This window comes from Pongo pygmaeus, chromosome 5, assembly GCF_028885625.2.
Source record: "Pongo pygmaeus isolate AG05252 chromosome 5, NHGRI_mPonPyg2-v2.0_pri, whole genome shotgun sequence".
Classification (NCBI taxonomy): Eukaryota; Metazoa; Chordata; class Mammalia; order Primates; family Hominidae; genus Pongo; species Pongo pygmaeus.
In genome coordinates this window covers 146276373-146299520 of record NC_072378.2, presented here as the reverse complement: position 1 = coordinate 146299520, position 23148 = coordinate 146276373, and the positions used below count along the sequence as shown (strand labels likewise).

At 36.7% G+C, this 23148-nt stretch overlaps 1 long non-coding RNA gene across 1 annotated transcript in view; it reads right to left on the bottom strand.

The window, feature by feature from the left end:
- Positions 1-9309: 9309 nt before the first annotated feature.
- The window catches only part of LOC129037935 (uncharacterized), a 56298-nt gene continuing 42459 nt past the window's right edge, over positions 9310-23148 (bottom strand). Inside the window, exon 3 of the long non-coding RNA XR_008503021.2 lies at positions 9310-13350. This is a non-coding gene — a long non-coding RNA (uncharacterized LOC129037935). The remainder of the gene's footprint in view (positions 13351-23148) is intronic.

Below are 23148 nucleotides of genomic sequence, written 5' to 3'. Positions count from 1 at the left end.
TGAATAAGCCATGCAGTTTTAGGAACTGTTATCTTTCATATCACAATGAACAACAAACTAAAAATCTTAACATGATAATTCAACATGCAACTACTAATACTTTACAAATAATGATCAAACCAACTACTTAACCTAAATATTTAGGAACTGAATTTAACAATGCAAGATTAATCACCAACGCAAGCTATCCTTTCAGGTGGATAAAGTAAGAAATCATGTCTTTTTAATCTCCTGCTCTCATTTAATAGCTCTTCCAATGTGCTTCAGTTATTTACGTTTATCAAACGACAAGGTAACCTTTCAAAAATGCAGAGATCACCATGCTGAATAACCTCAGGCTTACTTAAGTCAAATAGAAGGTATCTTTCAATTTTTCTAGAATTTAGCTAAACAAAATCCCACAATGTGCCATTTCATAATTTTTAACTGGCATACAAATGCAAAAATGGAATGCAAAAAAAAATGAGTGTAAACCAATTAAATGAATTAAAAACCAATGCAAAAGCAAAAAAAAATGCATTACAACAGTATAGTACAAGCAATGCATTTTAAGCCTGTCTATTCTGATAAAGGACATCTAGTCAGTAAGACTTCTTCAAAGTGAGATCAGTTAACAGTTTTATAAAATTTTCTGTTTACAAGAATCTCTGCGTACCTCTGTTACATTGTGAAGCCTACATGAATGCTTATCACATGGAAGGGTCGAATATGAACCACTTGCAAGCCTTCCCTTAGAGGAAGGCTATGTAAGTAATTGATAACCCCAAAGGGAGTTCAAGCCTTATGCTAGGTATGTGGTGTTGCCTCTGAGTTAGAAAACAGATAGTATCACATACAGAAAATAGCATGAGTACTTGGCAGAGGCCAAAGTTGCCATCTCCAGCCTTCCCCTGCCTTCAGACAGCCTTTCAGGGGCACGTATAGCTCATCTTTGAAGAGTAAAGGTCCCCACACTGTCCTTGTATCTTCATCATTTAATGTCAGTGACTATCAATACTGATTTTTGGGGACTGACTGTTATCTTGAAACCAAATTTTTATTGCAGCTTATGCTTCTTTTCCTGCAAAATAGAAATAAAAAAAAACAGCCTCCATTATCTGTATAATGTTATTTGTATAGGTCACTACTATTATTAAAATCAATAACTTTTTCCCTGCTTATCAAAAAATCAGCCTTTTTTAAATGGTCTGCCTTTCCAAACCCTATTGTTATCTTTGTCTCTCCAGTAAACCTGCTCTTAATGCTCCACACCCCCGTAGATAGCCTATTAGAGGAGCGATTTGTCCAAGGACACATTTTCCACCTATGGGATCTTCCCAGACCTGTGATTATATGCACACAGTTTTTGATTACTGACCCTTCCAGTGTTCTAATGAGCAAACATTTGTGCTCAAATTTCCTTAGAAATCATTTCTGCACATTTTATTATTTATTTAGGACATACTGAAATTACCTGTGGTCATTTTCTGCCAAGACTGTTTAATTAACATTTACTGCATCATGTCCCTAATTCTTTACCCAGAACCGTAAGGCACCTCATGCCACTTCTGATCTCTTGGCTTCCCATAATCAAACAACTACTGTCTCCAGTTATTTTTCCAGAGCCTTTGTAAAAATTTCCATTGACAGCATCATTGCCTGTTGATAATGTTGAGTGTATTTTTCCTTTGTCAGAGAATTATGTCTTCTTTGGTAAATGCAAATCTGTGTTTTAAACAGGAATGCATTTTAGTTTCTGATCTTTATCAGAATGTTTGTAAGTGATTCCGCTATTAAACTATGAAAGCATCAGTGTGGAATGTTGTATTTACCTAAAACTTCCCCAGTGCTTTTCACTTCTCAAGTCAGTAATTATAATCATGTTAATGTTTATATTCTGCAACTGACCATTTTCTACCCTGCACTCAAGATTTGCCTTCCCAGGTTTTCTGCCAGCATGATAGGGTGCAAATAAATACTTTATACCTCTGTAAGAGGCACTTCTGTCTTTTTAATAAGTTATTAATGATGACTCAAGCAGTCATCTCGTTTATGCAGTGATTTATTTTTAAGGGATTACTATTTACACATACAGGAGAAGATTTAGCAAGTTTCCTTCTTAAAATGGCTTTGGCCTTTCAAGCAAGATAAAGATCTCTACTGAGTAAACCACCGTTTTTTTTTTTTTTTTTTTTTTTTTTTTTTGAGACACAGTCTCTGTTACCCAGGGTGAAGTGTAGTGGTGCCATGACAGCTCACTGCAGCCTCAACTTCTCAGGCTGAGGTGATCTCCCCGCCTTAGCCTCCCAGGTAGCTGGTACTACAGACATGCACCACCACACCTGGTTAATTTTTTGTAGAGACAGCGTTTCGCTATGTTGCCCAGGCTGGTCTCGAACTCCTGGGTTTAAGCGATCCACCTGCCTCGGCCTCCCAATGTGCTGGGATTACAGTAAACCACCTTTTAATTCTTTTTTTCCCTTCCTTTCTTCCATTATTCCTTACTTCCTTTTTTTCAATCTTATTTCCTCCTTGGTTTTGAAATTGTGTGTGTAGGTATTGGAAAAAGCAGTTTATCTACCATTACATAAAAAGGACGCTTATCAGACCAAGCATTCCTAACCGGAGTCAGTGGACTTATGGAAGGAAAAAACGTCCACAGGTGAGCTTCAAAGGGCAAACTCCCAAGATGTGTACCTTCCAGCAGCTTCCCAGAGACAGAGTTTCATATTGTCAGATCTTAAAGGGATTCAAGGCCTAAAAGGACCCATTGCCATAGACCATCAGTTTCCAAGTGTGATCCTTAGGGATCTCCAAGACCAAGGAGTCTGAAGGGACCTAGGATTTCCTTCATATGTGTCAACAAAAACAACATGCTCAACACAGTCTCTTGCCTGCCACCATGTAAGACATGTCTTTGCTCCTCCTTCACCTTCCACCCTAATTGTGAGGCCTCCCCAGCCATGTGGAACTGTAAGTGAATTCAACCTCTTTTTCGTTATAAATTACCCAGTCTTGGGGATTTTTTCATAGGAGTATGAAAATGGACTAATACAAACAACAGCAAAGAATTTAAATAATGAAATATATTCAATAGCCTGTTTTTATTTAAAAACTTTAAAAAACTATGTTTTAATAACAGCAAAAAGATTCTGTCCTGTTAGTAAGTAAAAACACAATATTTTACATTGTTTTACTCCAACTATAATTTATGCATGCTTTAAAATAGAAATAGTTAATAACCTATTTACATTTTAAATAAATATGCACTGGATATATAGTTGCACAAACCTTTTACTGGTGAGATATGTAATTAAATAAGTTTGGAGATCACTGGAAGAGAAGTAATTGTTCCTCTTACGAATGTGAGAAGCTTTTATTCTAGTTACATTTTTATCACTCAAAACTCTTTTAGGATGCTTGAAATTGCTTTCAAAGCCAATTAAGAAATTATACAATTTCTTCATAACCTCACATCATTTTGTTTTATTAACCAAAAAAGTATATTTTCTATTTTATATACATTAACTTATATTTTCTAATGTATATATTTTATATAATTTCTAATTTATACTCATTACGTGCCAGGCTTGCTTTGCATGTGTACCGTTCCTGAAAAGTTTGTTTCTTTCCTTTTCAACTTTTTTTTTTTTCTTTGAGACAAGATCTCACTGTGTTGCCCAGGTTGGAGTACAGTGGCATGATCGTGACTCACTGCAGCCTCAACCTCCCAGGGTCTGGTGATCTTCCCACCTCAGTCTCCCAGGTATCTGGAACTACAGGCACATGCCACCACACTAGGATGATTTTTGTAGTTTTTGTAGAGACAGGGTTTCTCCATGTTGCCCAGGCTAGTCTCAAACTCCTGGGCTCAAGTGATCCTCCTGCCTCAGCCTCCCAAAGTGCTAAGATTATAGGCATGAGCCACTGCAGTCAGCCTGTATTTTTAATCTTAAAATTTGCAGTTATGGGTCAAGAATTTTGCAGAGAAAATGTAGACCTATGTTAATATTAAATAATGAATTTATTCCATGTTTCAATTTTTTCAGTCAAAAAGATAAAGCACCTAATTTGGCTTAATAATAATTTATTATCTCATGAAGTTTCTAGAATGTTTGAAGATACACCTGGTAACATGAGGGGAAAAGTCAACAGTAAATGTTCTATTTTCAGAAACCTAAACATTGAGAAAATTAATATTGTCAACAAATGTTAGTACTTAGTCTTGTGTCTTCCAATATTTTCATGTTTGTTTTCTCCCTCATTGAGTAGAGAAGGCGTGAAGAATTTCATCATTATATCAAGATGGTGGAGGGAGCTAGTCACCGTTTCTTTTTTCTTTTTTCCTTTCTTTTTTTTTTTTGAGATGGAGTTTCACTCGTTATCCAGGCTGGAGTGCAATGATGCGATCTTGGCTCACCACAACCTCCGACTCCCGGGTTCCAGCGATTATCCTGCCTCAGCCTCCTGAGTAGCTGGCATTACAGGCACCCACCACCGTGCCCAGATAATGTGTGTATTTTTAGTAAACACGGGGTTTCACCATGTTGGCCAGGCTGGTCTCGAACTCCTGACCTCAGGAGATCCACCTGCCTTGGCCTCCGAAAGTGCTGGGATTACAGGCATGAGCCACCTCACCCGGCCGCTGGTCACCTTTTCTACTGAATACGGAAGAGGCGCCTATAGGATCGGTTTTGATTATCCATGAGAAAAGAGAGTTTTAGAATGCAGAATAAACTATCAAAGGAGATAGTGAAATCCTTTCTGAAAAATTTTAAGAAAAGGAAAGAGTTTTTTTAAGTGCAGATAAACTTCAAGAGTTTCTTTTCAGTCCTATATTTAAATAACTATGGTATTTTCTGTTTTAGGTTTGTTTTTCTTTCTCCCAAAATATATGGTGTTAAGTTCCAAAATATCTTCAGCCAACTAAGAAATACAAGGAAGGATGGGGGGTGTTATTTTCTTTTTTTTTTTAAGTTAGTAAACAGAGAAAAAGCAACTATTTCTTTTTTAAAATGTATCAAAGAATTGAATGACTTCAGTACAAGAGGCAGTGGGTGTTCAGTAAATAGTAATTTAACTGGTTAGAATAAATAAAAATATGATAACTATGGCTCACAACAGAGCAGAGTCATGTAGTTGCTAAAACATTTGCACAAATACTGTCCACCAAAGGGACCCAGCTCATAAGCACTGAGAAATGACTAATACTTCTCATGTAACTGTATTATTCCTATCTGTTTCATATTTAAATTTAGAGGAAGTTTTAATAGTTCCAAATTCATATAAATCTTTTGAAGTCCATGAACAGTAAGAAGTGCTATTTGATTCTTATTCCTTGATTTTGATATCAGTAATTGTTATACACACCGATGAGCTTTTATCTCCAAATTGTATTTAATACTGCCTAATGCTGGTTGTTTCTTTTGGAGTCCTATAAATCTGGCTGCCAAGAAAAACGATGGCTCTGCTCCGAAACCACAAAGTGGCTTCATTAACATTTAGTGAATCTCAAGCAGAAAGGAACAGTGAATTTCCTGAGGAAGCCATTCTCCAGAATAATAAAGTATTAGCGTTTTTCTCATAGTAGACAAAAGTCATGGGTTTTCCTCCTTGGCAGGGAGCAAACTCAACCTTAAAAAGCAGTGATATTCAACAACAGAAAGACAAATAACCCAATTTAAAACTGGGCAAAGGATTTGAATAGACATTTCTCCAAAGAAGATAATATGTAAGTGACCAATAAGCACATGAAAAGATGATCAACAGCTTTAGCAGCTGGGAAAGTAGATATCAAAACCGAAATATGAAGGTTTGGAGAGGAGGAAGGAATGAATAAACAAAATGGGATTTTTAGGACAGTGAGCCTTCTGTATGCTACTACACGGGTGGATATATGTCATTACACATTTGCTGGACCCATAGAATGTACACCACCAAAAATGGACCCTAATATAAACTATGGACTTTGGATAATGATGTGTCATAATTTGAAACAAATGTACAACTGTGATGTGGGATATTGATAGTAGGAAAGGTTGTGCATGGGGTGCATGGGGTTGGGGGGAGGCAGGGGTGCATGGGGATGGGGGGAGGCAGGGGTATATGAGAACTCTGTACTTTCTGCTCAATTTTGCTGTGAACCTTAAACTGCTCTAGAAAATAGTCTATTAAAAAACGATGAGCTATCACTTGACACCACATGAGTTGTCGATGAAGAGTCAAACTCTGTAAAATATTTGAAGAGATTTATTCTGAGTCAAATATGAGCAACCATGGCCCGTGACACAACCCTCAGGTGGTCCTGAGAACATGAGCCCAAGGTGGTCGAGGTGCAGCTTGGTTTTATATATTTTAGAGAGGCATAAAACATCTATCAAATACATTTAAGAAATACATTGGTTTGGTTCAGAAAGATGAGACAACTCAAAGTGGGGCCTTCCAGGCTATAGGTAAATTTAAATATTTTCGAGTGGACAATTGGTTGAATTTGTCTAAAAAGACTTGGGATCAATAGAAAGGAATGTTCAGGTTAAAGATAAAGGATTGTGGAGAACCAGTTTTATTGTTCAGAGGAATCTCTCAGCAGACCTCAGAGAGAGGGTAGATTGTAAAATGTTTCTATCAAATCTAAAAGGATGCCTAGCTCTTAGTTGATTATCCACTGGATCTACAAAGAAAGGAAGGAAAACGAAAGGGGAGGGGGATTTTCTATGGAATGTGGATTTTTCCCACAAGAGGCTTTGCAGGGCAATTTCAAGGCATGGCAAGGAAATATATTTTGGGGCTAAATATTATTTCCTTGTCTCATAATGTTACGCCAGAGTCAGACTGAAAAGCAAGTCACAATATACATGGTCAAATAAAAGCCATCTGATGAGGATCCAAGGTTTGTAGGACATGACTCCCCAGACCTCTTAGGTAGGAATTTGGGCAAGATAAAAATCAGAGCTTAGTCCTCGAACTATAGTCAAAAGATAGACAATAACAAGTTTTGTTAAGGATATGGAAAATTGGAACCCTCGAACATTGCTGGTAGGAATGTAAAATGGTACAGCTGCTTTGGAAAACCATTTATCTGTGTCTTAAATAGTTAAATGTACACCTAGCAGCTATGCCACTCCTATGTACTTAAGAGAAAATAAAACATATATTCATACGAAAACTCATATGAACAGTCTGGCAGGTACCTGGAGTGTTAAATGGAGTTACCACATGACCCAACATTTCTACTCCTAGGTATATACCTGTAATAGTTTGCTAGAGCTGCCATAACAAAATACCACAGACTGAGTAAATTAAACAACAGAAATTTATTTCTTACAGTTTTGGAGGCTGGCAGTTGAAGATTACAGTGCTGGCAGGTCTGTTTTCTTCTAAGATCTCTCTCCTTTCTTGCAGATGGCTGTTTTCTGTGTCCTCACATGGTCTTTCCCTGTGCAGACAGGCCCCTGATGGCTTTTTATAAGGACACTATTCATACGGGATTAGAGCCCCCCATCCTAGCAGCTTTACTTTAGCATAACCACCTCTGTACACACCTTATCTTTAAATAGTTACATCCTGAGATACTAGGGGTTGGGACTTCAAATTATGAATTTGGTGGAGCCACAGTTCAGCCTATAATAATAATGGAGAGAAATGAAAACATGTGCTCATAGAAAAACTTTTATGTGAATATTTATAGCAGCATTATTTATAGTAGGCAAAGTGGAAACAACCCAAATGCCCATCAAATGATAAATGGATAAATCAAATATGGTTATACTTCTAATAGAATATGATTTGGACAAAAAGGAAATGAAATATTTATACATGCTACAACATGGATGAACCTTAAAAACATTATGCTAAGAGAAAAAAAAAACACTCCCAAAATACTGTATATTTCTGTTTATAAGAAATGTCTAGAATAGGCAAATCTTTATTTTTTTTAGAGATGGGTTCTCACTCTGTCACCCAGATGGGAGTGCAGTAGCAGTATCATAATTCACTGCAGCCTCAAACTCCTGGGCTTAAGCGATCCTCCTGCCTTGGCCTCCTCAAGTAGCTGGAACTATAGGTGTACACCGCCACTCCTCTAAGAACAGGCAAATCTTTAGAGACAGAAATTACATTAGTGGTTGCCCAGGACTAGGAGAGGAACTGGAGTGACTGCTAATGGGCATGGGGTTTCTTTATGGAGTAATGAAAGTGTTCTAAATTTAGACTGTAGTGTGATAGTTGCACAACTTTGTGAATCTACTAAAAACCATTGACTTGTACACTTTAAATGGCTGAATTTCATGGTGTGTGAATTGTATCTCGAAGATATTTTTGAAACATTTTTAAAGTAGCACAAAAGCTTATTTTAAAAAATATCATTTGGCATGCAAAACTTCAGCAGAGCCAATTGTAGATGAAAATGAGACAGATGGCCTTCAAAATATGAAGCACACATTGTAAAGAATGTTGTACTCCAGGTCTGTGAATCTTACTGATATCTGGTAGGCACAGTTAAAATGTTGTAGCATCTGGAATTGTGGGCTGTAATTGAAACTCAACTGAAGAGCTTTCTGTGGAGCTGGAATGACCAGACAATGCATAAAGTTGTTAAACATGAAACAAAGATAACTATTATCTTTTAAAAACCTTTCAACCCTCATGACATTCTTGGGTGAAGGTCTAATCTGGCACACTTGCTAACTTCTAATAAAGAATCAAATGGTCTTCCAACTCACATAATGACTAATTCTAAAGCATGCAACCTCAAAGTACTACATTCTCCCTGTTCTAGAAATACAACCCTAGAGGGCCAGTCTTCCTTCAGCATTCAAATATTGAGTAGAACAACTGAACTGTAAGCTTCAGCTAAAGGAATGCAACTGTGATTTGAGCTGTGGAATGTCTATGGCATAAGTCAAGAATTCTCACCCTCAGCACTACTGGTTGACATTTTGGGCCAGGCAATTCTTTCTTCTGGGGCCTGTCCTATGCATTATAACATTGAGCAGCATCCCTAGACTCTACCCATCAGATGTCAGAAACACACTCCACCCCCAAGCTTTGACAACCAAAAATGTTTCCAGACATTTCCAATATCTCCTGGGGCTTAAATCAAGAACCACTGGCATAAGCCAAGGAAGAACTAACCATTTACCATGGTACAGGTTGAGTATCCCATATCTTGGGACCAGTAGTGTTTTGGATTTCAGATTTTTGAATATTTGCATTATATGCTTACTGGTTGAGCATCTGAAATCCAAAATGCATTTCCCTTGAGCCTTATATCAGTGCTCAAAAGGTTTAAGTTTTGAAGCATTTCAAATTTGGGATTTTGGGGATGCTAATCTGCAATAACATAGACCATGTACCAAAAGAAAAAAATCGATATGTTTAATTTATACTTCATTTATTCAAGCTCAGTGGAGTTGAATATTCAGAATATTCAGAATATTATGCAAAAACCAGTTTCCTTGATCATACTACGTTTTGATGACCGTAATCATTGACAAGTTTATTCAGGAGATTTTCATATGTTGCTCTAAAATTTAAACCCAATGCTGAAGTGCCAGCTTGGAGCCACAGAAGGAATGAGCTGTTTGTATTCTATTAAAAGACTGCCCTTGAAAATTTACAGATGAAAAAATTTCAAGGGGATAAAAATGTGATTTTAAAATCAATTTTGCCACCTAGTAAAGGATTTGCTAAATAGATAACTATGAGGTGATGGATGTGTTAATTATCTTGATTTTGGTAATCATTTCAGAATGTATATGTATATCAAAACATTACATTATACACCTTAAATATGTACAATTTTTGTATGTCAATTATACCTCAATAAAGCTCAGAGTAAAAAAAAATGCTGTCATTAACGGAGAGTTTGCAAATACACTCAGTCTTTATCTAAGGACACAGACACCAGGCGGCATGATGGAACTCACTTTCATTGTCCTTCTAGCCTATCAACTGAATCACATAAGAATGAAAGATGAAGTAAAGTTTTGATACAGTGTACTTCAAGGTTTTTAAATGTGAATTTATTGCATTCTGAAACTATGGTGTAGCTGACATCTGCCCACACATTATTATTATTATTATTATTATTATTATTATTATTATTATTTTATTTATTTATTTGTTTTTTTTTGAGATGGAGTTTCGCTCTTGTTGCCCAGACTGGAGTGCGATGGCACGATCTCGGCTCACTGCAACCTCCTCCTCCTGGATTCAAGCGATTCTCCTGCCTCAGCCTTCCCAGTAGCTGGGATTACAGGCTTGCTCCACCATGCCCCACTAATTTTGTATTTTTAGTAGAGACGGAGTTTCCCCATGTTGGCCAGGCTGGTCTCGAACTCCTGACCTCAGGTGATCCACCTGCCTCAGACTCCCAAAGTGCTGGGATTACAGGCGTGAGCCACTGCGCCCAGCCTGCCCACACATTTTGATGTCATAATACTAACATAACATCACTTTGTGATATTAATTTTGTGACACTGAAAAGTCTTCACCTGTCTCAAGAGGACCCTAAGTAGACCATGCCTCTGGCTTCTAGAGGCTGGGACTACATAGTTTCTAACTTTTCGTTCTTTATTTTCATCCTCTTCCTTCCTTCCTTCCTTCCTTACTCTAACAACTGTTACTGAGACACTAAAACTGACATCATCACTGACACTTAGCAATTACAGTATGCTGCTGGGAAGCATGGGCATGCTGGTTTCTTCTCATAACAGGAATAGGAGGCTTACCAGGAACCCTCCCTAGAATTTATGTCCATGATTTTGGCTATAGATGACCATTAAAGCAATATAAGGTCATAACCAGTAAAGTCTTCTCCTGTAACTTTCAGAAAATAAAATGAACTTAACTGGAAGTTGTGTCAATTGATAGTGTAAGAATAAACAGACTGGCTATTTTCTATAATCTCGGTAAATGGCATTCATCCTTTTTTCTTGCTCAAGGAAAAAACTCTGGAGTCATCCTAGTACTTTTTCTTCTCTCATCCTTCACATCTAATCCACCAGCCAATCAAGCCCACCTTCAAAATACATCTAGACTCTGACCACTTTTCATCATCTCCACAGCTACCACCTAGTCCCTGACATAATCACTCTTTTTTTTTTTATTTCCAACTTTTAAGTTCAGGGATACATGTGCAGGATATGCAGGTTTGTTACATAGGTAAATGTGTGCCATGGTGGTTTGCTACACAGATCATCCTATCACCCAGGTATTAAGCCCATTATCCAATAGTTATTCTTCCTGATCCTCTCCCTCCTCCCACTCCCTACTCTCCAACAGGCCCCAGTGTGTGTTGTTCCCCACCATGTGTCCATGTATTCTCATCATTTAGCTCCCACTTGTAAGTGAGAACATGCAGTATTTGGTTTTCTGTTCCTGTGTAAGTTTGCTAAGGATGATGGCCTCCAGCTCCATCCATGTCCCTGCGAAGCACGTGACCTGATTCCTTTTTATGGCTGCATAGTATTCCATGTTGTATATGTACATTTTCTTTATCCAGTCTATCACTGATGGGCATTTAGGTTGATTCTATGTCTGCTATTGTAAATAGTGCTGCAATAAACATATATGTGCATGTGTCTTTATAAGAAAATGATTTATATTCCTTTGAGTATATAACCAGTAATGAGATTGCTGGGTAGAATGGTATTTCTGCCTCTTTGTCTTTGAGGAATCACCAGACTGTTTTCCACAATGGTTGAACTAATTTACACTCCCACCAATAGTATTAAAGTGTTCCTTTTTCTTCACATCCTCATCAGCATCTGTCATTTTTTGACTTTTTAATAATCGCCATCCTGAATGATGTGAGATGGTATCTCATTGTGGTTTTGATTTGCATTTATCTAATAATTAGTGATGTGAAGGCTTTTTTCATGTTTGTTAGCCATATGTATGTCTTCTTTTGAGAAGTGTCTGTTCATGTCCTTTGCCCATTTTTTAATGGGGTTGCTTTTTTTTTGTAAATTTGTTTAAGTTCCTTATAGATTCTGGATATTAGGCCTTTGTCAGATACATAGATTGCAACAATTTTCGCCCATTCTGTAGGCTGTCTATTTACTCTGTTGATAGTTCCTTTTGCTGTGCAGAAGCTCTTTAGTTTAATTAGGCCCATTTGCTAATTTTTGCTTTTGTTGCAATTGCTTTTAGTGTTTTCATCATGAAATCTTCGCCAATGCCTATATCCTAAATGGTATTGCCCAGGTTTTCTTCTAGTGTTTTTATAGTTTGGAGTTTTACATTTAAGTCTTTAATCCATCTTGAGTTGATTTTTGTATAAGGCATAAGGAAGGTTCCAGTTTCAATATCCTGCATATGGCTAGCTAGTTCTCCCAGCACCATTTATTAAATAGGGAATCCTTTCTCCATTGCTTGTTTTTGTCAGGTTTGTCAAAGATGAGACAGTTGTAGGTGTGCAGTCTTATTTCTGGATTCTCTATTCTTTTCCATTGGTCTATGTGTCTGTTTTTGTACCAGTACCATGCTACTTTGGTTACTGTAGCCCTGTAGTATAGTTTGAAGTCAGCTAGCCTGATGCCTCTACTTTTGTTCTTTTTGCTAAGGATTGCTTTCAGTATTCAGGCTCTTTTTTGGTTCCATATAAATTTCAAAATAGTTTTTTCTAATTCTGTGAAGAATGTCAATGGTAATTTAATGGGAATAACATTGAATTTATAAGTTGCTTTGGGAAGTATGACCATTTACATAATATTGATTCTTCCTATCCATGAGCATGGAACGTTTTTCGATTTGTTTGCATCATCTCTGATTTCTTTGAGCAGTGCTTTGTAGTTCTCCTTGAAGAGGTCCTTCACTTCCCTTGTTAGCTGTATTCCTAGGTATTTTATTCTTTTTGTGGCAATTGTGAATCAAAGTTCATTCATGATTTGGCTCTTGGCTTGCCTATTATTAGTGTATAGCAATTTTTGCACTTTGATTTTTTATCCTGAGACTTTGCTGAAGTTTAAGAAGCTTTTGGGTTGAGATAATGGGTTTTCTAGATATAGGATTATGTCATCTGCAAAAAAAGATAGTTTGACTTCCTCTTTTCCCATTTAAATACTCTTCATTTTTTTCTCTTGCCCAATTGCCATGGCCATAACTTCCAATACTATATTGAATAGGGGTTGGGAGAGAGGGCAAACTTGTCCTGTGCTGGTTTTCAAGGAGAATGCTTTCAGCTTTTGCCCATTCAGTGAGGACACTGGCTGTGAGTTTGTCATAAATGGCTCTAATTATTTTGAGGTATGTTCCATCAATACCTAGTTTATTGAGAGTTTTTAACATGAAGGAATGAGGATTTTTATCGAAGGCCTTTTCTGCATCTATTTAGATAATCTTGTGGTTTTTGTCCATCGAATGAAGAGCCTAAGAAGAAAAATCACATGAACATATCAGTAGGTGCAAAAAGAAAGCATTTTACAAAATCCAACACCCATTCTTTGTAAAAACTCTTAGTAAATTACAAATAAAGAGGAACTTCCTCAACCTGATAAAGGATATCTACAAAAACCCTACAGCTAACATCATATTTAATGGTGAGAAACTTGAAACTTTCCCACTCAGATCAGGAACAAAGCAAGGATACTCCCTCTTACCAGTCCTTTTCAACATTGTTCTTGAAGTCCTAGTTAATGCTACACAACAAAAGGAAATAAAAGGTATACAGATTGGGAAAAAAGAAATGAAACCGTCTTTGTTCACAGATGACATGATCATGTATGTAGAAAATCTGAGGCAGGGCACAGTGGCTCAAGCCTGTAATCCCAGCACTTTGGGAGGCTGAGGCGGGTGGATCACAAGGTCAGGAGATCAAGACCATCCTGGCTAACATGGTGAAACCTCGTCTCTACTAAAAATACAAAAAAAATTAGCTGGGTGTGATGGTGGGCGCCTGTAGTCCCAGCTACTCAGGAGGCTGAGGCAGGAGAATGGTGTGAACCTGGGAGGCAGAGCTTGCAGTAAGCCAAGATTGCCCCACTGCAATCCAGCCTGGGCGACAGAGTGAGACTCCGTCTCAAAAAAAAAAAAAAAAACCTGAAACGATTGACCAAAAAAACCCTTCTGGAACTAATAAGAGATTATAGAAAGGTTGTAAGAGAAGACTAATATATAAAAGTCTATTGCTTTTCTATATACCAGCAATGAACAAGTAGCATTTAAAATTAAAAATGTAATACCATTTACCTTAGCACCCCCCAAAAATGAAATACTTAGGTATAAGTCTAGCAAAATATGTACAATATCTACATCAGAAAAACTACAAAACACTGAAGAAAATATCAAAGAATAAATAAATGGAGAGATACTTCATGTTTGCGGATAGCAAGGCTTAATATTCTCAAGACATTAGTTCTTCCCAACCTGATCTATAGGCTCAGTGTAATCACTAGTAAAATCCCAACACATTATTTTGTGACTATGAACAAACTGATTTTAAAGTTTATATGGAGAGGCAAAAAAAAAAAAAAAAAAAAACAACCAAGGTAGCCAAAACAATATTGAAGGAGAAGAACAAAGTCAGAAGACTGATAGTATCTAAATTCAAGACTTACTATAAAGCTATAGTAATCAAGACAGTGTGGTATTTGTAAAGGAAAGGACAACTAGATCAATGGAAGGAATAGAAAACCCATAAATAGACCCGCATAAATATAGCCAACTAATCTTTGATAAAAGAGCAAAGGCAATAAAATGAAGCAAAAATTGTCTTCTCAAAGAATGGTTCTGTAACAACTGGACATCCACACACAAATCACTGAATCTATACCCTTCACAAAAATTAACTCAAAATGAATCACAGGCTTAAATTTAAAATGCAGAATTATAACACTCCTTGAAAATAACATAGAAGAAAATCTAGATCACCTTGGGTTTGGCAATGACTTTTTCACTACAGTACCCGAGGCACAATCCAAAACAGAATTGATAAGCTATACTTCATTCAAACTAATTTCTGCTCTGCAAATGCCACTGTCAAGTGAATGAAAAGACAAGCTACAGAATGGGAGAAAATATTTTCAAAACACATATCTGATAAGGAACTATTATCCAAATACATAAAGAATACTTAAAACTCAACAATAAGAAGACAAACAACTTGATTTAAATTGAGCCAAAGACCTTAACAGGTATCTCAAAAAAGGAAATAGATGGTGAATGCATCGGGGAAATGCAAATTGAAACAAGATATTGATACACACCTACTGGAATGGCCAAAATCTAAAACACTGACAACAATAAATGCTGGTGAGGATGTAAAGCATTCATTGTTAGTGGGAATGCAAAATGGTACAGCCACTTTGGAAGACAGTCCAGCAGTTTCTTATGAAACTAAACATACTCATATCTCATGAAATAAATATGAGAGGCGTTATTATTTAAGAATAATAAAGCAAACTATTATAATTCAATATTTTTAACTTTTTCCTAAAAATAACAAATAGTTCATTGTAGATGTTTACATTTGTCCCAAAAATGGCATTTCAAGAAATCAGCTATTAGAATGATTGTTTCACAGTAGACTTCTTTTTTATATTGCAACAATTGACGGCTGAGGCTGTACATCCTTCTTCAGCTTCAGCTTGAATATACTAAGTAAAAGACTAGAGGGATGAAGTATGAAAAACCATACTCTTCTAAGAAAGCTAGATTATCTTCTCTTGATTCTTTAATTTTCATTGACTGTCTTCCTGTGTCCTGCCTTAACACTGATAACCTCATCTTAGCCGGACTGAAAACAAGTGACCTATTAAAACTTCCTAATAAAAAATAGCATTCAACAAAAGTTGATTCTACCCCCAAATACATTTTTTTCAGAACTCAGGTATGAAGTTAGAGCAACTTGGGTTCAAATCCAAGCTTCACAACTTATCAGCTGTGTGATATTAAGCAAAGTTGTGGGCTTTGGTCATTCCTCATGAGTAGAAACAGAGATGATGTTACTCGGCATTATGGAATGAATTGTATCTCCACTTCAAAAAATTTGTATGTTGAGGTCCTAACCCCCAGGGCCTTAGAATAATGACTGTGTTTTGAGACAAGGCCTTTAAAGAGGTAATTTAGGTATAATGAGGTCATATTGGTGGACCCTAATCCAATTGGACTGCCACTCTTACAAGAAGAGGAGCTTTGGACACAGACAGGTACAGAGGGAAAACTATGTCAGAACACAGGAAGAAGGCACCATCTATAAGCTAAGGAAAGAGGCCTCAGAAGAAATCAACTCAAAATAAATCAACTTGACCTCAAACTTCTAGCCTCTAGAATTGTGAGAAAAACAATTTCTGTTGTTTAAGCCACCCAGTTTGTGGTACTTTGTTATGGCAGCCCTAGCAAACTAATACACTTGGCAAAGTTGTTTTGTTTTGTTTTTAGTCTAGAAGAGAGTTTTTGTGGAGGTATCTGTATTTAATTCCTGTGGGTGTTGTAGCAAATTTCCATGAACTGAGTGGCTTAGAACCACAGGAATTAATTCTCTCAGTTCTGGAAAGCAGCAGTCTGAAATCAGTTTTTCTGGGATAAAATCGAAGCGTTGCCAGGGCAGCTTCTGGTGCTGATGGTGACATACTGCAAACTTCCTCTGTGGTTACAGTGCCTTTTCTCTTCTGTCTGTGTCAAATCTTCCTTCACCTCTCTCTCTCTCTCTCTATATATATATATATATATATTTTCTTTCTCGAAGACAGCGTGTGACTCTGTTGCCAGGTTTGCGTTCAGCAGTGCAATCACAGCCCACTGCAGCTTCAACCTCCCAGTCAAGTGATCCTCCTGTTTCATTTTGCCTCTCTCTTATAGTGACACCTGTGACTGCATGGAGGGTCCACCAGGTTAATCCAGGATAATCTCCCCCATCTCATTTTTCCATATAAGATAACATGTACAGGGAAGGATTAAGACCTGATATTTTGGGGGTCATTAATCAGTCTACTATGGTGTGATAGAGGGATGAATTTGGATACTCATCTAATGAATGCAAGTTGCCTTCCTGTGAACCTTGAGTTGGTAATGTTCATGAACAAGATGTTTAGTGCACCTGTTCATTCTGAGATCAGAGAGTGACAAAGAGTAGAAAAGTGAAACTAAAAGTACTGAAACAGTTAAAAAATAGCCGAGAATATTTCCCCCATAGTGACCTCAAATTTGAGCTTTAACTTCCCATTTAAAAGTTTTAGATTTTATATGCTGGAACTGAAGTGTTTTGAATATAAGTAATAGAATACAGATCTGGCCAATCTGTTGGCAACCTTGAAGTGTGTTGACAAATCTTTATATTCACTGTAAGATTTTTGCATACCAGAAATGTTGCCCCTGTCCCCTCTCTACCTTCCCCCATCAATCAGCACAGGCAAAGGCCAGAAGTGACAAGTGATTGTGTACTAGACAAGCTAATGTTTGTGTGGAGAAAGCACTTTTGTCCCCTGAATCTCTGGTGGCAAAGGACCCAGAACTCAAGAAGCAAATCTTCTAGTCTCCTTTAAGCCTTCTCTTCCATAAGTGGCCTCCTCCCCGGAATTGGAAACCACTGTCGAGTACCCACGTCCCTGTTGGCCCAGCGTGAGACTTCTACACCTTTGGCTCTTTGAATGCTACCTGACGTGAACCCTCTGGCCACTTTCAAAAGGAGGTCAGAGGTTGATGGCTCTCATGCTGCTAATAATGTCTGATAATGATAAAACTACGTCCTATTTGTCTAGTATTTTATCATAAAGAGCACTTTGATGTGCAGATTCTCTTTCCAAGGTGTTAGGAAAACAAAAGTAGATAAGACACATTTTCAGCCCTTAAGGATCATTTCAATCCAGTTAATTATAACTCATTTAATCCCAGAAATGTAGAAAGGAGGATAAAAGAGTTATTATTATCCCCATTTTCCAAATGAAGAAGCTGGGTGTTAAAAAATAATTTTCAGAAAAAAGTTAAAGTGTGACTTTCATACACATATAAAAATGAATAGATGTTAAAGATTTTGTTTAACACATTCAGTGAGGGAAGCAGACAGATGTTACAACCATTTCGAAAAAGAAGTCAAGAAGCACAAATTTATATGGCATAAAAGAATGTTGAAATTAATGGCAAATGAAAGCAACTGTTTTTCCCCCTTGGGGATAAAGGTGAGGAAGAGGGAAGTCAATAGAGCTCGTGGCGCACAGGACAGAATTTGTGTGACTATCAGGTAAGTTCAACAAAGAGTTGTAAAATAGCTCCATGGAATCAGATCACCAGAGGAAGGATGCATAAATGCATAGATTTCCAAATAGGGCCTGGATGTGAATCTCAGACTTTCTGACACAAAATTCAGGTTTGTTTCACTCTACCACATTGTCCTAGCTTCTGCAAAAGGTGCTCTTTTGTCACCTTAAGTCAAAGAAAGTTACCAAAAAGAAAAAAAATAGGAAATTAAAGCATAAAAGGTAAACTTGTCAGAGGTTTCCTGCTACTCTGCTTTGTTTAGAAATGCTCACTGAGGCAGCCAGTAAGCCAAGATGCAGCTGAACCCAACTCTTGGAGAGATTGCCCGGGCCTCTGCCCATACTGAGGCACAGCTCCTGAAATGAAGCCAGCTTCAGAATTTACTCAAATGCATGTTGCTTCTTATTGCAGCTGGAATAGTAGCTTGAACTGTGATGGAAATTAAACATCTGCTTCTAAATCCTGACAGGAATCTCCTAAACAGGGTCAAAGGCCACCTGTCTTAGTCAGCTCAGGCTGCCATAACAAAATACCATAGACTCAGTGGAAACAACAGATTTTATTCGTTCATTCATTTATTCATCCATTTTCACACAGTTCTGGAGGCTAGCAGTCCAAGATCAGGATGTCACATGATTGGGTTCTGGTGAGAACTCTTTTTAGCAACCATCTTTTCATCTACTTCCTATGTCCTCACATGGGAAAGAGAAAGTGGAAGCTCTCTGGTATCTCTTTTTGTAATGGCACTAATCTCACCATGAGGGCCCCATCTTCATAATCTCATCTAAATCTAATATCTCCCAAAGGCCCCATCTCTAAATGTCATAACATTAGGGGTTAGGACTTCAACAGTTGAATTTGCAAGGGGAAATAATTCTGTCTATAGCAATGCCAATATGTGAACTAACTAACAGGCTTAAGTGAGGTACCTGAGATGGTCACAATTATGGGCAAGAAGATGTTCAATCCAAATAATGAAATTATAGCAGTTTACAAAAATGTTACAATTTATGTTTCTGAATGTTCCATACTAGAAATACATAGAAAGGCACCACGGTCTCAAAGTGTGTGTGTGTGTGTGTGAATGTGTGTGTTTATCAATTTTATTTGATAGTTTCAAATTACTAGGCTGAAGAAAGAAGAACATTAGCAAAAAATGATAGTGGCATTAATACATTTGCTCACTACTAATGACCTAAAACATGTGGCAATTCAAAGGGAACAAATAATTATTTCAGTGTAGACTGTCACAGAATCTAGGGCATCATCAAACTTGGTCCCTTTGGGCTTTTTACTTGGAAAGAATGCAGTCTTTTTTTTTTTAACCTTAGCTTTATTCTCCAAACATTTTAAAATTTAATTCATGGCCTATTATTTTGTTCATAAGCTAAGCGGCTTACCAAAACAAAAAAAAAATTTTTTTTCTTGTACCAGATTGCTAAATACAGCCTCTTTCGAAGAGGCTTTATTGTTTTGTTGTTGCTATTTTTATTTTTTATTTTTTAATTTTTGATTTTTTATTTCCACAGGTTTTTTGAGAACAGGCGGTATTTTGTTTTCATGACATCACCCCATTCTCACACCCCTGGTCCCTGACAACTGCCATTCTACAGTTGAGAGATTTGGTGATTTGTGAGTTTTTTATTTACTTTAAAATTTTTTTTATTTCTTTTCTATAATCTTTTTCAGTTTACAGGTGTTTGGCACAAGTAAAAATTATGGGGCTTATTCAATAATAAATGTCTCTAAAGAATAAACATTAAGACATCAAAATTAGGGTCTAAATTAAGGAATTGTGAAACATGAAGTATAAAGAAATGAAGTGAGAATATAGATGATAGACCTAAGAGATTTGTCTTAAGTTATGGTCATATGACAAGGAGAGGGGAAGTGATCTAATTTGTCAATAAGATGAAAGAATAAAACACTCACATAAAGAAATGTAAGTTTATATATGATGGTTTGCTTTGCAGGTTTCCTGGGACCACAGCACAAGCCAGACACTCACATGATGGAAATTACTTATGTGGATAAATAATAGATATGCACGTATCACAAGATATTTTAACAAAATCTATTTAGCAACAGTTTGCTAGTAATAAACTATGAATAATCATAATTCTTCATTGACTTGTATCCTACCGAGCCTCGGTCCTGCTTTCTGACAACCAGCACCTTAATGAATTACTAAGGACAGTAGGAAGCAGCCACCAGAAGATGCTGCTTATGAAATTTACCCTCTTGAAAACACTTTGATCATGTCTCTTCCCTAATTACAAACCTTTACTGGCCCCTCTTTGACACTGACAACGTCCTGAACTCCTAAAGAGGGAAAAATTTGTCCTTTATTAACTAGCCCAGTCCATCTCAGACACTCTCCCCTAAAAACTCTGGTCACATTAAGCTCACTGTTGTCTCAACTCCTGTGCACGTTTGCATAACCTGTTCTCTTTACTCAGAATGCTCTCCTTCCTCTTTGTCTTCTTAATAACATGGGCTATTGCAAAATGACAACTTACCACTGTCAATCTTATCCAGATCACTTAAAATAGTTGTTTGTTAAAGGAGCTATACCACTTAAACTCATGAAATGTATTGCAATATATCTGCATTCATCCATCCATTCCTTTGGAAACCTGATCTTATTTATGTCTACCCTTTTACAGGCAGGCTTGGTTATGTTCAACATGTTATTCTAAAGATTTTTTGTCCTTGATTAGCTTAAATCAAATCATTGGCAATCAAGTCTCTCATTTTCAAGTCTCACCACAAGTATCATCTAGTCTCTTTTACTAGTAATTCCACAGATCTTCATTCATACGTGGGGTACAGCACTTCCAATGAGATATATAATTGATCTGTTTGCATATCTGCCTCTTTCAGGCTGGATAGAGATTCCTGTATTTGCCTTTGTATCCTCAGCTCTAGTACAGGGTCTCATACATAATTGTTGTTCAATACATGATATCCTTAGATTCAAATTCCTGTCCAGTGACATTGGACACTACACAATTTGCTCTTAATCATTCATTTAATCTTTCAACTAAAATAAACTGAGCATATACTATGTGTCAGACATTGGGAATACAAAGACTAATAATACATCGTGCCTACCTAGTTCTAAAATCCAGAAAAAAGAAGTAATCTTATACCTTGCATCTGAGAGGGTTTTCTAAGACACTCATGAGAATCTGATTTAAAAAAACAGGAAAATAAGGATTGTACCTCTTTGTTAGTCTTACACAGGAAACTGCACTTCACAGACATGAAAATACTGTTTCAAAGATAAATACAGTACCTCATACATTCAGAACAGAGTTTGACAACTGAAACACAGAAGAAATTGTTCAACATCTACTATGTAACTGCCAAGCTCTGTGCAAAATGCTGTGAACGTAAAAACAAGACACAATATTTGCCATTATGTAAACTTGATATGTTTGGGGAAAAGTATACACCCATGAAACTGTTACCACAATCAATGCTATAAACTTAACCAACACCTCCAAAAGTTTCTTCCTCCTCCATTTTTGTTGTTTTGTTTTTTTCTTTTTGGTAAGAGCATTTAACATAAGCTCTACCATCTTAGCAAATTTTAAAATATACAATACAGTACTGTTATTCATAGGCCCCATTTTTGTACAGTAGATATCCAAAATCTACTCATCCTACATAAATGAAACTTTGCAACCTTTGACCAACATTACCCCATTCTCCTACCCCTGGTCCCTGACAACTGCCATTCTACTCTCTGCTTCTATTAGTTTGACTATTTTAGATTTTACATATCAGTCAGATCATGCTGTGTTTGTCTTTCTGCGTCTGACTTATTTCACTTAACATACTGTCTTCCAGGTTCATCCATATTATCACAGATAGGAGAATTTCCTCCTTTTTATGGGCTGAATAATATCCCAGTGTGTGTATGTGTGTGTATCTATATCTACATCTATGTCCATGTATGTGTGTGTGTATATATATATATATATATATACATACACATATATAATGTTTTCTTTGTCCATTCATTTGTCAATGGACACAGGTTGTTTCCATATCTTGGCTACTGTGAATAATGCTACAACGAATATGGGAGGATAGGTATCTCTTCAAGATACTGATTTAATTTACTTTGGATATATACCCAGAAGTGGGATTGCTGGATCAAATGGCAATTCTATTTTTAATTTTTTGATAAACCTCCATATTGTTTTCCATAGTGGCTGTACCAATTTACATTCCCACCAACAGTGTACAGAATTCCTTTTCTCTACATTCTCACCAATAAGTGTTCTCCTTTTTTTTTTTTTTGTAATAGCCAGTCTAGCATGTATGAGGTGATATCTCACTGTAGTTTTCATTTACATTTCACTAATGACTAGTAATGCTGTATACATTTTCATATACCTATTGATCATTTTGTATGTCTTCTTTAGATAAATGTTGGTTCAGGTCCGTTGCCCATTTTTAAATCAAGTTATTTGTTGTTGTTTTCTATTGAGTTGTAGGTATTAAAGTCTACAAACATTTTTCCCCCATTCCCTAGGTTGCCTTTTCATTTTGTTAATTGTTTTCTTTACTATGCAAAAGCTTTACATTTTATGTAATCCTACTTGTTTATTTTTTGTTTTTTGCCTGTGTTTTTGGTGTGATATCCGAGAAATCATTGCCCAGTCCAATGTCTGCAAGCTTTTTCCTCTATTTCAAGACTTTTATTGTTTCCAGTTCTACATGTAAGTGTTTAATGCATTTTGAGTTAATTTTTGTATATGGGGCCCATTTTCATGCTTTACATGTGGATATTCAATTTTCCCGACACCATGTACTGAATAGATTATCTTTTCCTCATTGTATATTCTTGGCATCCTTGTCAAAGATCAGTTGGCCATATATGTGTGGGTTTATTTCTGGGCTCTCTATTCTGTTTCATTGTCCCATATATCCGTTTTTATTCCAGCACCATACTGTTTTGAT